The sequence below is a fragment of the Patella vulgata genome, chromosome 8 (assembly GCF_932274485.2).
Source record: "Patella vulgata chromosome 8, xgPatVulg1.2, whole genome shotgun sequence".
Taxonomy (NCBI): Eukaryota; Metazoa; Mollusca; class Gastropoda; family Patellidae; genus Patella; species Patella vulgata.
In genome coordinates, this window is record NC_065886.2 from 30,818,198 (window position 1) to 30,829,981 (window position 11,784).

An 11,784-nucleotide genomic window follows, 5' to 3' on the forward strand; every position below is an offset into this window, starting at 1 on the left:
GGGGGGGGGGGGGTAACACCAGAAGGCCACGGACAGATATATTCTGTTCTTTGTAAACCAACATTTATTAACAGTAAAAGAATTGCATATCGACATCGAAAAGATATACTTCAAACATGGTGAACGTCTTACTCCGCACTACACATGGGCGGAATATTATGGATTGGTACATATGTCATAATTAGTTTACAATATTCTGGATGGACTTCTATTTTACGTTTCTCTGTTGTGTTAAATGTGCAGACATCACAAGACACACAGATACAAATGATTGGCAGACAGTCGGATCAGCCCGTTTTTCGAAAGGCGGGGACAAAGAATTATAACAAATCCAAAGCGATATATTATCACCACCACAAATTCAAAGAACATAATCTACCATAAAAAGATTAACATCTTTCTAACAATCTTTCATTTCTTTCTTCAGGTCTGGAAATTACCCAAGATGTCGGAACTGGAGACAAGTTAAGATATATTAAACAAGAACTTACCGATACGCCTTGAAATTTAATCTGCTCAATAAGATTATAAAATAAGTTCATTAATCCGTCAATATTGGTGTAATTAACACGTGAAAACATGGATTCCGTTACGTTATATTCCGTCATCAACCCAGAATGGAGGGCACTTTTGATTGTTAAGGCAATGGTCCACATTGTATCATAACTAGTCTCAGCGTACATACTTTTAGGCTGACTCCCATTACTGCTATAATAATCCGTAAGAAATTCCGCTGAACTCTGAAATAAATATAAACAAAATTACGTGTTTTACTATGCTAGTAATTATGAAAGCGGTTATTCGTAAGGGTGGGGTGGGGTAGGGTTAAAGCAAATTACGTTTTTAGTATCCTATAGCTATGGAAGGGGTTATTCGTAACCATAGTATTTAGGGTAGGGTTTAGTGTTAACGCGAGGAGAGATATGGTGGGGGTGGGGTGGGGTGGGGTGGTTGGTTGACGTCCACTTGACACAAACTTTGTCATTTCGGGACTAACATATGGTGTGATTTTTTTATTTCAATAATTCGCTTGCGCGTAGGGGCCTTTAGCTGGTGGGGGGGGGGTGCCGGAGGACCCGGAGAAAACCCACGAGGTTGAACAGGCCACCCTACTCCTTGGCACGTCCAAGCGGGGAATCGAAACCACCCACTTGACTCAATGACAGACCTTCTGATTCAACGCACACGCGTTAACTATTCGGTCACCCACCCGTTTAGGGTTAAAGTAAATATAATCAAAACTGATTATTTTATATTTAATAAGGAAAATAAAACCGAATTATCATCAGCAGATAACCTCCCTGCTGGATTAAAACTAATTAATTAAGAACAGAAACTCAAAATATCAACGGTATATAATTCCCTGTTTGTACTCAATCAGATTAAAAATATGCCAATAGAATTTATCCAACACATATACATGACGTTGGCTTGGTTGTGTCGTCTACAGGGGATGGCGAATATTGCAGAATGTTCCATTCCTAAATAGCCCATCATGATTCACACTAGTATTATACAGCGTTTGAGAAATATTCCCTTATTGTTAGTTCATTTTGAGTGAATTCTGTATCACTACAGAACCGGGACTGTAGACCGCAGTGGACGCTTACGCTTACGACTAGCCCCTGGATCGATTCACTTGATCTGGTGTGTACGTTTGTTGTTTGTGATATCTGCATATTGTTTCTTGTCCGTAGATTTGTCTTGTATATATGTTTTTGTGTGGTGCAGCCCCCCCCCCCCCACCCTGGAAATTAGCCATTTTAGACTTTTCAATATTCATCTTTCACAAAAGTATAGTTGGCACGGGATTTAAATTCCCTCAAATAGCTGCTCAGCTACTTTATTATCATATAATCATATAATTTGTCTTGTCTCCGTTTAGAGAAATCCAAAGCACACCGAAGCGCACTGATTGTGTGATGTTATTCCTAAGACTGAATTGCTCTGGACAGATGATTATTGCTCATGGTAATTGCGATATCACACATTTCCACTGTGATATCGCAATTAGAATTGGCTTCTGGGAGATTAAGAATCCAAACTTGATACACTAAGAATTATTGTGCTCAGGCCATTAAATATACTTCTTTGGGCTGATCGATTCTAGTTTAAAGATACATTATGTAAAATTTAGATAAAGAGCTAGCCATTCTTGCTATAATAGTTCGAAAATAGATAATTTAAAATTAATATTTTAAAATTTCATTCAAACTACTCTATTGCGCGAAGATATTAGCATTTGAAGGTTTGACATTTTTAGCTGAAATCAAAATATGGCTGAACTGTTCTAATCTATTTAATATCGGAGGAACCCGATGCCATCGAGAGTTGATTTTGGCCTGGATAAGTTAATTAATGTCTAATTAATAATTTAGAAAAAATTTCAGGCCTAAAGAAAGACCCGCAATAGGCAGATATAGCTCTTGCATAATGTATGTTTAAATACTGACTGTACCATTTTTTATCTTTAATCAAGTTCAAAAATATATAAAATCAACTGAAAGGTTCAATGGGTAATATTCGTAGTGTAGTTTTCATTTTCTGTTCTATTCCGCACAAATGTAAAAACGTTATTTGGTTGGGATTTTTTTTTTATTTTGTCAAATTTTTGATTCCGTTTTTTATTCGTAAGGGTGAGATATCCATATTGAATTTCAAAACACGACACTAAATCCTTCAATGAGATTGTATGGATATGTATAAAAATTTAAGAATTTGACTATTTATTATAACATTTATATCTCCCAGTTTTTTGTTCTTAACAATTGTACTATTATAACTGTCAATTACATTGTATGTGGGGAGAGGGCATTGGTAAGTTTTTGTAACTTTTGTCCCAATCCTTTTGGGATAGCAGATTGGGGGAGGCGATCAAGCCAGGTGGGGGTTTACCTTACCTCAAATCCATAATCGGTCTGAAATATAAGCGTTCGGATAAAACGAAAAATCGAGGTACCGTGTACAGATAGGCGTTCACGTAAAAAATCCTTGACAGTTGGAATTAGAGAGTCTTCATTAGACCAGTCTATGCAGAAAAGTTAAAGCCCGTTTCATTTCAACTTGTTTGAAATAGTCTATCCCATGATTTATTTTGACGAGTTTTGCACCTACCAAATTAGCCAATGTTTTTCCTTCATTATGTAAGCTCTTGACGCTGGAAACGGTTATAAAGCCTGCCATTGCTTTCTTGATTTGGTGTGGCGTGCACGTGGTGTCCGAGGTCAAATTTAACCACGTATATCCACCAATTAAGATCCATACGTATCGAGCACCGTACATTCCAAGTTTATAAGCCTGAAACGAACAAATGAAAGAAAATTGTAGGGTTATACAATAATAGATTATCATATCACTTGTTCTTTCACTGGCAAGGAACAGCGTCTGATTTGGGGTCCCTTGTATCACTGGCTTGCACGTAAAAAACAAACCTTGACAGATGGAATTCGATATAAGAGTAGGTTTTATCGCCGCTGTCCGGGAAAATATCCGTCATGAAAAACAATGTAGTCTCGATCTTCATTACTACCGGTGTTATGATAATAAACAAAGTCTCGATTATCCACTTTTTAATTAAATTATTAACTGACAATCCTTTTTAACCGCGTTTAAAAAAAACAAAACAACATCCGATGGTCTAATTTCTAATTAATGACGTATATAACATTTGAGGTCAAACGGAAGATCTGCATTAGGCAGATTTAGCTCCTACATAATGCATATTTAAATCTAACACAAAATGAAATGAAATTGGGTTTAACGTTCTTCTGCTCTGCACGGCCTGGGCTAATGAAGACGGGCTTACGCCACCCAGTGTGATATGAGGGAAAGTTTGCCCGGACAGCGGCGCTACCGCCTACTCTTATATTGAATTCCAACCGCCAATGTGTATACGAGACCCGGGTTTTTCGTCCCATCCGAACAACTAGACTACTGCCCTTGTCAGACTCTCCGTCCCGCAGCACTGATAAGGAGTAACCACCCCGGTAAATCCGAATGAATTTTCTCGTCTAACACCGAGATCGAACTAGCGATCCCAAGCTAACGAGCCAGCGTCTTACTCACTTAACCACCAGATCATCAGATCACAAGTGCAATTGCCCTCGACAAAGAAAAACAACAAACAAAACATACAAAGAACAGATCAGACAAATCAAACCCACATGTTAACAAAAATAAATGTACCTCACAAAACACTTGTCTGGCAGCTTGGTCAGAGAAACCACCAATTATAATTCTAACATCCTGCTCCTGAAAAAAAAAGAAAGTTCATTTAAATATGACAGACAGAAAACCTCAACACATCCCATTAAATAAAATACCCGAACTATAGCACATACTTATGGAAGAACAATTACTAAATCATTTATTGGGCGATGTTTCAAAGAGTATATAGAAATCGCCCGATGTGACACTATGGTTACACTTATCCTGGATTACAGCTTCCATTCGTCTCGAACTTTACGTTGTGTACTTTTTTACTCAACGATAACCCTGGAACATTGTGCTGTTATAAATATATTTATATATCTTTATAACAATCATACTATAAAGGTTATATACATGAAACTACACACCAGCTATGACATTAAATATCTAAATATAAGTTCCACATAAGTTCTTCTTTCTAATTTTTGCGATATGATACTTTCCCCCGGAACGCTGCATGATGTCTATCTCGGCGTCTAAGCCGAGGCGACTAAGGTATGTCTCTCTAGGAACACTACGTGTTATTATTCGGGCACCCAATTACGTCAACCTTATTTTATAAAATTGGGCTAATCTGTACTATACCAGATGGCCGGAGACCACAGGCCTGAAGTCTGCTTATTAACGTAATAGAATCTCATTTTTAACGAAACGTGACAACACTGGCAGGAACTGTCAGTGAGTTAAGTCTAAGAAAGTAAAATCTTTCAAGGTACCTAATTATCCCGAATCTAGCTGTCACCTATTTGTAGGTAACAATTTCCATATATATGTACATGTAACTAATTAACTGGCTCCTATAGACATAGTATTACATCAGTTGCCGCTAACTGAACTCTTTAGATGGCATAATACCATGATCTTATTTCAAGGATGCAAAACCCCACCTTATTCTAGATTGCATATAACTAATCCATGAATGGTGAAAAAGGACATTTTAATTCATGTAAAGGGCGCCATTTTTAGCAGCACCCTGTCTGTACAAGAATGTACGAGTATATAATATACCTATTTGGAATAAAATTATCTTTTTGAGATATAAATTTTCTGTTTTTATGTAAATCTTTATTATGTATATTTCGTTCGTTGGTGATATACGCAATGCAATAATACTAGGAGATTGTCTTTTTTTTAGGCCTTAAACGTTATATAAATAGTTAATTAGACATTTATCAACCATAATCAACTCTCTAGGCTATAGGGTGCTCTTGTTTTCAGCGGATTTAAAAAAGATTGGCAGTTAATAATTTAATTAAAAAATGGACAATCGAAACTTTGTTTATTGTAACAACTGTAGCAGTTATTATCGAGATTTGGAATGAAGTAATTTTTGCTGAACTTGTTAACATAATCCCTTTTCATTATCTACTTTTTAAGTATTATGGCGAGAACTGTCGGCTCTTTATCTAAATCTTACATAATGCATTTTTAAGGGTAGCACTTGAACAGGAGGACATTTTCTGAAAACTGACTTACGAGTAGCTGCTGTCAATCTGATCTATCTTTTGTTAGAATATAGACACAGAAGAACACATATAACAGCATCTCCATGTTGAAGTTTAGGATATGCTAATAATTATATTATATTATTTGCGATAGAGAAGCGGACGCTAACCTCCAGAGAGAGAGAGAGAGAGAAAGAGCGCGCGAGAGAGAGAGAGAGAGAGAGAGAGTAACGTACATCCCCATGCGACACAAACTAAGTCATTTCGAGACTAAAATATGATCATTTTAATAATGTGCTTGTGCGTGTGGATCATTAATAGTGTGAGGAAACTGGAGGGCCCAGAGAAAACCCACGACGTTGGAGTTAACATACATCTTTTTAGATTTACTGCAGAATACTTCCCGGCTGTTATAAAACAAAAAAAAATACGGAATTAGCTCATCACACACTTCGATCAGTAGCCATTATACTCATCCATTTTATTTAAGATCGTCTGTAAAACTCAGGACAGCAGAACACATTCAACTATAATAGTGAAATGGTGTGATTTTTTATTAATATATCTGCAGTGAGAGTTTTGTATTTTAATATTTTCTTTACGTCTCTATTACAAAGATGAAAGGCAAAACGCAATAGCTCCGAAATAATAGCGACGTCATTGTCGTAATAGCCTGTACACTAAGCACATTATATGTATTGGCGTTTTTAAGTGTCGATGACTCCATGGACGGCCTTGTATAAATATTTACGATAGCAAGTGCTTTAATATCATCTTGTATGAAGAACAGTAAAACAGACATAAAATTGTGAATGTCTAGCACACGTTATGGTTTTAATAGCCCCTTTAAAAAATATTGTCTTGATTTTAAAGGCATAATCCCAGAATATGGCTAAGGGATGACAGAGTCATGGATTCAAGTGGGGAAAAACCTTACTGGTTACGTCCATATTACAGGGATTGTCCTTCTGAGAAGGGGAGTGGTGGCGACAGTGGGAATGGCATATGAACCCAAAACTACTATCGTTAGAAGGGCATCTCTCCCTTGGCAACCGATACATTTTGTGTATATCTGATCAGCCACGGTATATGTTTAACACTGGTTGAGCAATATGATTATCCTAATCAAAACCAGGACTTGCGCAAAGATTCAAAATTCCGTAAGCAAAGCACGCCATTGCTTACCCTGTACACAGCCCCTGCTTCAGAGATACCCGTATGATGATGTCACAGAGGGCTATGCATACGATACTACACAATAGGTGTCACCCAATACCTGCAAATGGCATCAACCCAGCATGCTTTCATTGAAATGAAATTGGGTTTAACGCCCTACTGTTCTGCCCCAACCCGGATAATGAGGATACAGTTTGATATGAGGAGTATTTTGCCCGGACAGCGACGCTACGCCCTGTGTCCTGCACCGCTGGAAAGGAGGAGCCACGTCGGAAAATATCGATGAACTTTCTCGCCCATTTTCAAGTACACACGAAGCTGCAGAAAGTACAAGCGGAATTCTAGCGTTACAAACGTATGTCCTAGTTCTGTAAAACCACCGGAAGCCATGCGATAATTAATCGAAGAACTAAATAAACTGTCTGTTTTCATGCATGGAGTGCTTCAAATGTTAAAACTGGCGGCTATGTGTGAATAATTAACTTTATTTCTATGTTTGCGTATATAGTAACTTTGTTTATCAGGTTCATTCATTTCACGTCAAAAGTTCCTACAGTGAAGTAATTTAGGTCGTCGTTTGTAAACAGCTCAATGTTTTGAGATAAAAGTTATAAATAAGGTAAAAATATTGGACTTTCTAAACACCTTGTATCAGTGCAAGAGTACAATAAAGGTAAACTTCTCAAAGTACGAAAATGGGTAATGACTTGCAAACCAGGAGGTTCAGAGGTTTCTCCCTGTGTTTAAAGTCGGAAGCGTTTGGACAGAGTAAACATATCCTTGGCAGAAACCGATGCTACTGGGTTAAAACATTATTTATAATACGAATCCCTCGTCTTAAAAATGATATATGGTCTTACAGAAATAGTACTACATCCGCCATTTCTTATAATTAAAGATACATTATTTAAGATTTAGATAAAGAGCTAGCCATTCTTGCTATAATAGTTCGAAAATAGATAATGTAAAATGAATAATTTGAAAATTTCATTCAGATTACTCTATTGCGAGCGAAGATATTAGCCTTTGAATTTTGACAAGACGTGTGCAATAATTTCAACCACCGTACTGGTTGTTTGAAGCTAAGTCTCGCTTCTCCATTTTTAGCTTAGCAAAATTTTGCTGAACTGTTCTAATCTATTTAATATCAGAGAAATCCGATGCCATCGAGAGTTGATTATGGCCTGGATAAGTTAATTAATGTCTAATTAATAATTTAGTAAACATTTCAGGCCTAAAGAAAGACCCGCAAAAGGCAGATTTAGCTCTTGTGTAATGTATGTTTAAGTAGTTTGTACTTGGATTTTAGAAGCCGAATTACTGTACAAAAAATAACCTGGGTGTAAGCACTTACCAGCACAGTCACTAGCCACTAACACATTCACTAGCAGAGGCACGAGTCAATATCCACTAGTTAAGAGTCACGAGTCACTAGCAATCAGATTTACTAGCCATTAGCCACCCGAGTCAGAAGACACCAGCAGGGTCACTGGACCAACAGAGCCACTAGTCACTAACCAACATAATAGTCACTAACCACAGAGTCACTAGCATAGTCACTAACCAACAACATAGCAGAGTAATTAACTACCAGCACTAACTAACAATTGAGTCGGTGGTTCTCAGAGGAGTACACGGATATGGATTCTGGGACTACTACTTTAAAAAAAAACATGACCCAATTCCAAGCTCACTCTCTCCCTCCCTCGTAATATTCCACGTCGTGTTTTTATGGTTTAATCAAACATTTGTTGTCAATATTGGTCGTAAATTAACTTAAAATAATCCACAGTTTACACTCTATTCACATTATATTGATCGACAAAACTAAACATAGCAAGAAAGAAGCAATACGGGCTTTTAAATTATTGTTATTTCATTGACAATACTTTTATTCACATTTATTAATTTTACTCATGAATGAACGTTTTTTCGTTTCAGTAAATCAGTATTTCGTTCCACATGCTTTTGTAGTTTCTCCTTGTTCATTTAACTTGGACTTGCTATATTAAAGCCGAATTCACATTGACAATACTTTTATTCACATTTATTAATTTTACTCGTGAATGAACGTTTTTTCGTTTCAGTAAATCAGTATTTCGTTCCACATGTTTTTGTTGTTTCTCCTTGTTCATTTAACTTAGACTTGCTATATTAAAGCCGAATTCACATTTAGTCGAAATTACGCATCTATAGGAAATTTTATTCGCTAAAATATCATGACATCGTTATAGTGAACAATGGCTACATATTGGAGGTGTGCAGAATAATCTAAAGAAATAACTCTAGGGGTCTAGACTGAATTACCATAATGCTTCGCGTGGTTCAACCTTCGAATGTACTTTTTGCCCTTATCTTTTGTTTATAGTCTAAATTATCCAGTCTAGTCGTGATGATGCAAATGCAACATGTGTATATAGTGCGGCCCAGAAAAAACCGAGTACACTATTTAAAATGTAATAATTCAAAAAGTATTAATATACCTATATCATATGTCGTACAATTATGGATGTTTGACAACTTCACTCCAAATTGTGGGAGGGGCTTTGGCTATGAGCTAGTGGAGGCTAACTTAACAAAACAGGAGCTACTTACCTTTAAATGCTTCATTTTTTCGGGTATTTCTGACGTATCTTTGAAAGCTATGGTAGGTCTTAATGTGATGTTGTCCACTTCAAAATGTTCACTCATATCAGTTATTGCCTGAAATTAGATAGAAATTTTAATCTAAATTCAATTATTTCCTAACATTAGATATGATATTTATTTTAACGTAATTAGATGGGAATTTTATTTTAATGTAATTAGATGCGGATTTTATTTTAATTCAATTATTGCCTGAAATTAGACAGGAAGTTTTTATTTTAATTCAATTATTTCCTGTAATTTGATAGGAATCTTATTGCTAATTCAATTATTGCCTGAAATAAGATAGAAAATTTATTTGAATTCATTTATTTCCTGGAATTAGATATGAATTTAATTGTTATTTCAATTATTGCCTGAAATTAGATAGGACTAATACTATAAATGCAATTATTGCCTAAAATTAGAAAGATTTTACGCGATATAATATATGTTTTCCAAATGGTACTTGCGATGCATTCAGAGATTAAGCGTATTAGTAATATCAAACTTTAGTTGATATATAATTGGCAGGTTGTTTAAATTAAGAAGTTTTATTGTATCTTTAATGATGCATTATGTGTGAGCTAAATCTGCATACTACTGCAGGTCTTTTTTTCTGGCCTCAAGTGTTATGCTAATTGATAATTAGACATTTATTAAAATTTATTATTTTTTGAATGGATTTGAACAGCCTCGTCATATTAATAATTTAATGGATAATCGAGACATTGTTTATTATTGTAGCAATGCAATTGGCGATGGTCACTATCTGGTGAAAACTTCAAACACCCATAACTTCGGTCAAAATAAGGTAATTTATCTAAACCTTACATAATGCATCTTTAATGTCTTGTGTTTGCTACTTCATCACGATAGAATGCTTTGTTTGGTTTAAAACATCATCATCATCCCGGTTGGTGCAGAAAAGTAGGACAGTAAACCCCATTTCGTTTCGTTTCAAGGGATGACTTGGACTTGGCCTAATTTCCTCAAGTTGAACAAACACATCGTCATCGGTTTTAACGTTAAGTATTATAAAGTAGTTGCTTGTAGCAATACAAAAACTAATCAAAATGAATGAATAATAAGAAACATCAATCGAGCAATGTCCTTTTATTAAATGTTTTGATAAAACACATCATCGGATTTTAAGCTAGATGGTATCTTGCATTCTCAAAGTCTAAGCACGTAATTCGACTTTCATGCCTTTTGGTAAGAAATTTAGCTTTGTTATTTTTTTTTTATTAATCCCGCAAATTTCAAAGATGACAAAAAGTTTTTATGTAAAAAATATTTACTAAAAACTGTCAAAAAATAAATAAAACATATTTGTTTCTTATTTTATTTGGAATCTGAATTAGTTTTGTCGTTTATTTATAAAAAAGGTTCATATGGCACTGGAGCAGGAGATCTCCATTCCTTTTGATAGAAATGTAGCATAACACAATTGCTTTCGGTGCGATTGAATTCCCGGCTATGTTCTTGCAACTTCCGCAGTAAATATTCGCGTGGTCGCTACTATCACTGCAGGGGGTGACATCGTGACGGGTTAATTAGCTCTCAATATTAACTTTACTTCTTCTGCAAATTACATTCTAAAACAATGTTATAAATTATTAAGAGATCAAATAAAGGTGTTGGAAGTTTAATAATGACCTAGTTCGGGTTGAGTGGACGTAAAACTCTCTCTCTCTCTCTCTCTCTCTCTCTCCAAACAGCCACCCTTGGATACAAATCATCTACATAATTGCTCAATTTAATTTATTTAGTTAAACTCAAGTGTATTGGCTAAAATTTGATCGAATCCAAACTTATGCTTTCAACTTCGAAATATACTCACTAGCGCATATAGGTCTTTATCTTCATATAAGGCTGCCACGGTGTTCCACCGGAAGTGTTGTATGAACATGCGCCTGGCCGGATTAAGGGAAGAATCTCCTGGAGATAACCGGAAAAACGTGCTGTACTTCAGTCGCTCGCTTAAAGCAGGCGACGTCGTTGCATGAGAAATCTGAAATGGAAATTAAACAAATTTAATTTTCGAAACATCGATTGAGATGTATTAAAAATATACAATGCTTTAGCCCATGCTATAAACCTTGAAAGAATAAATTAAAAAATGGAGTTTAACGTCTTATATGTCTGCACCTACCGGGCTATAAATGAATACGGCATTAGGACACGCAGTGTGCTACGAGAGCAATTTTGCCACGACAACGGAATTACCGCGTGCACTTATTTCGATGGTATACATGGGTTGTCAGTGTGTCGTTCCTATCCGAACGAAATGACGCTTTTCCGGCACCACTGCCAATTGGAAACCCAT

The 11,784-nt window shown here is 36.0% G+C and overlaps 1 long non-coding RNA gene across 1 annotated transcript; it reads right to left on the bottom strand.

Moving 5' to 3' along the window:
• Nucleotides 1-553: 553 nt before the first annotated feature.
• LOC130014066 (uncharacterized) lies at nt 554-11,396 on the bottom strand. The gene is made up of 5 exons (XR_008789028.1): nt 11,299-11,396; nt 9,426-9,533; nt 4,186-4,251; nt 3,115-3,297; nt 554-740 (listed from the first exon to the last, which is right to left on the bottom strand). It is a non-coding gene; the product is annotated as an uncharacterized LOC130014066 (long non-coding RNA).
• Between the last annotated feature and the right edge of the window lie 388 nt (nt 11,397-11,784).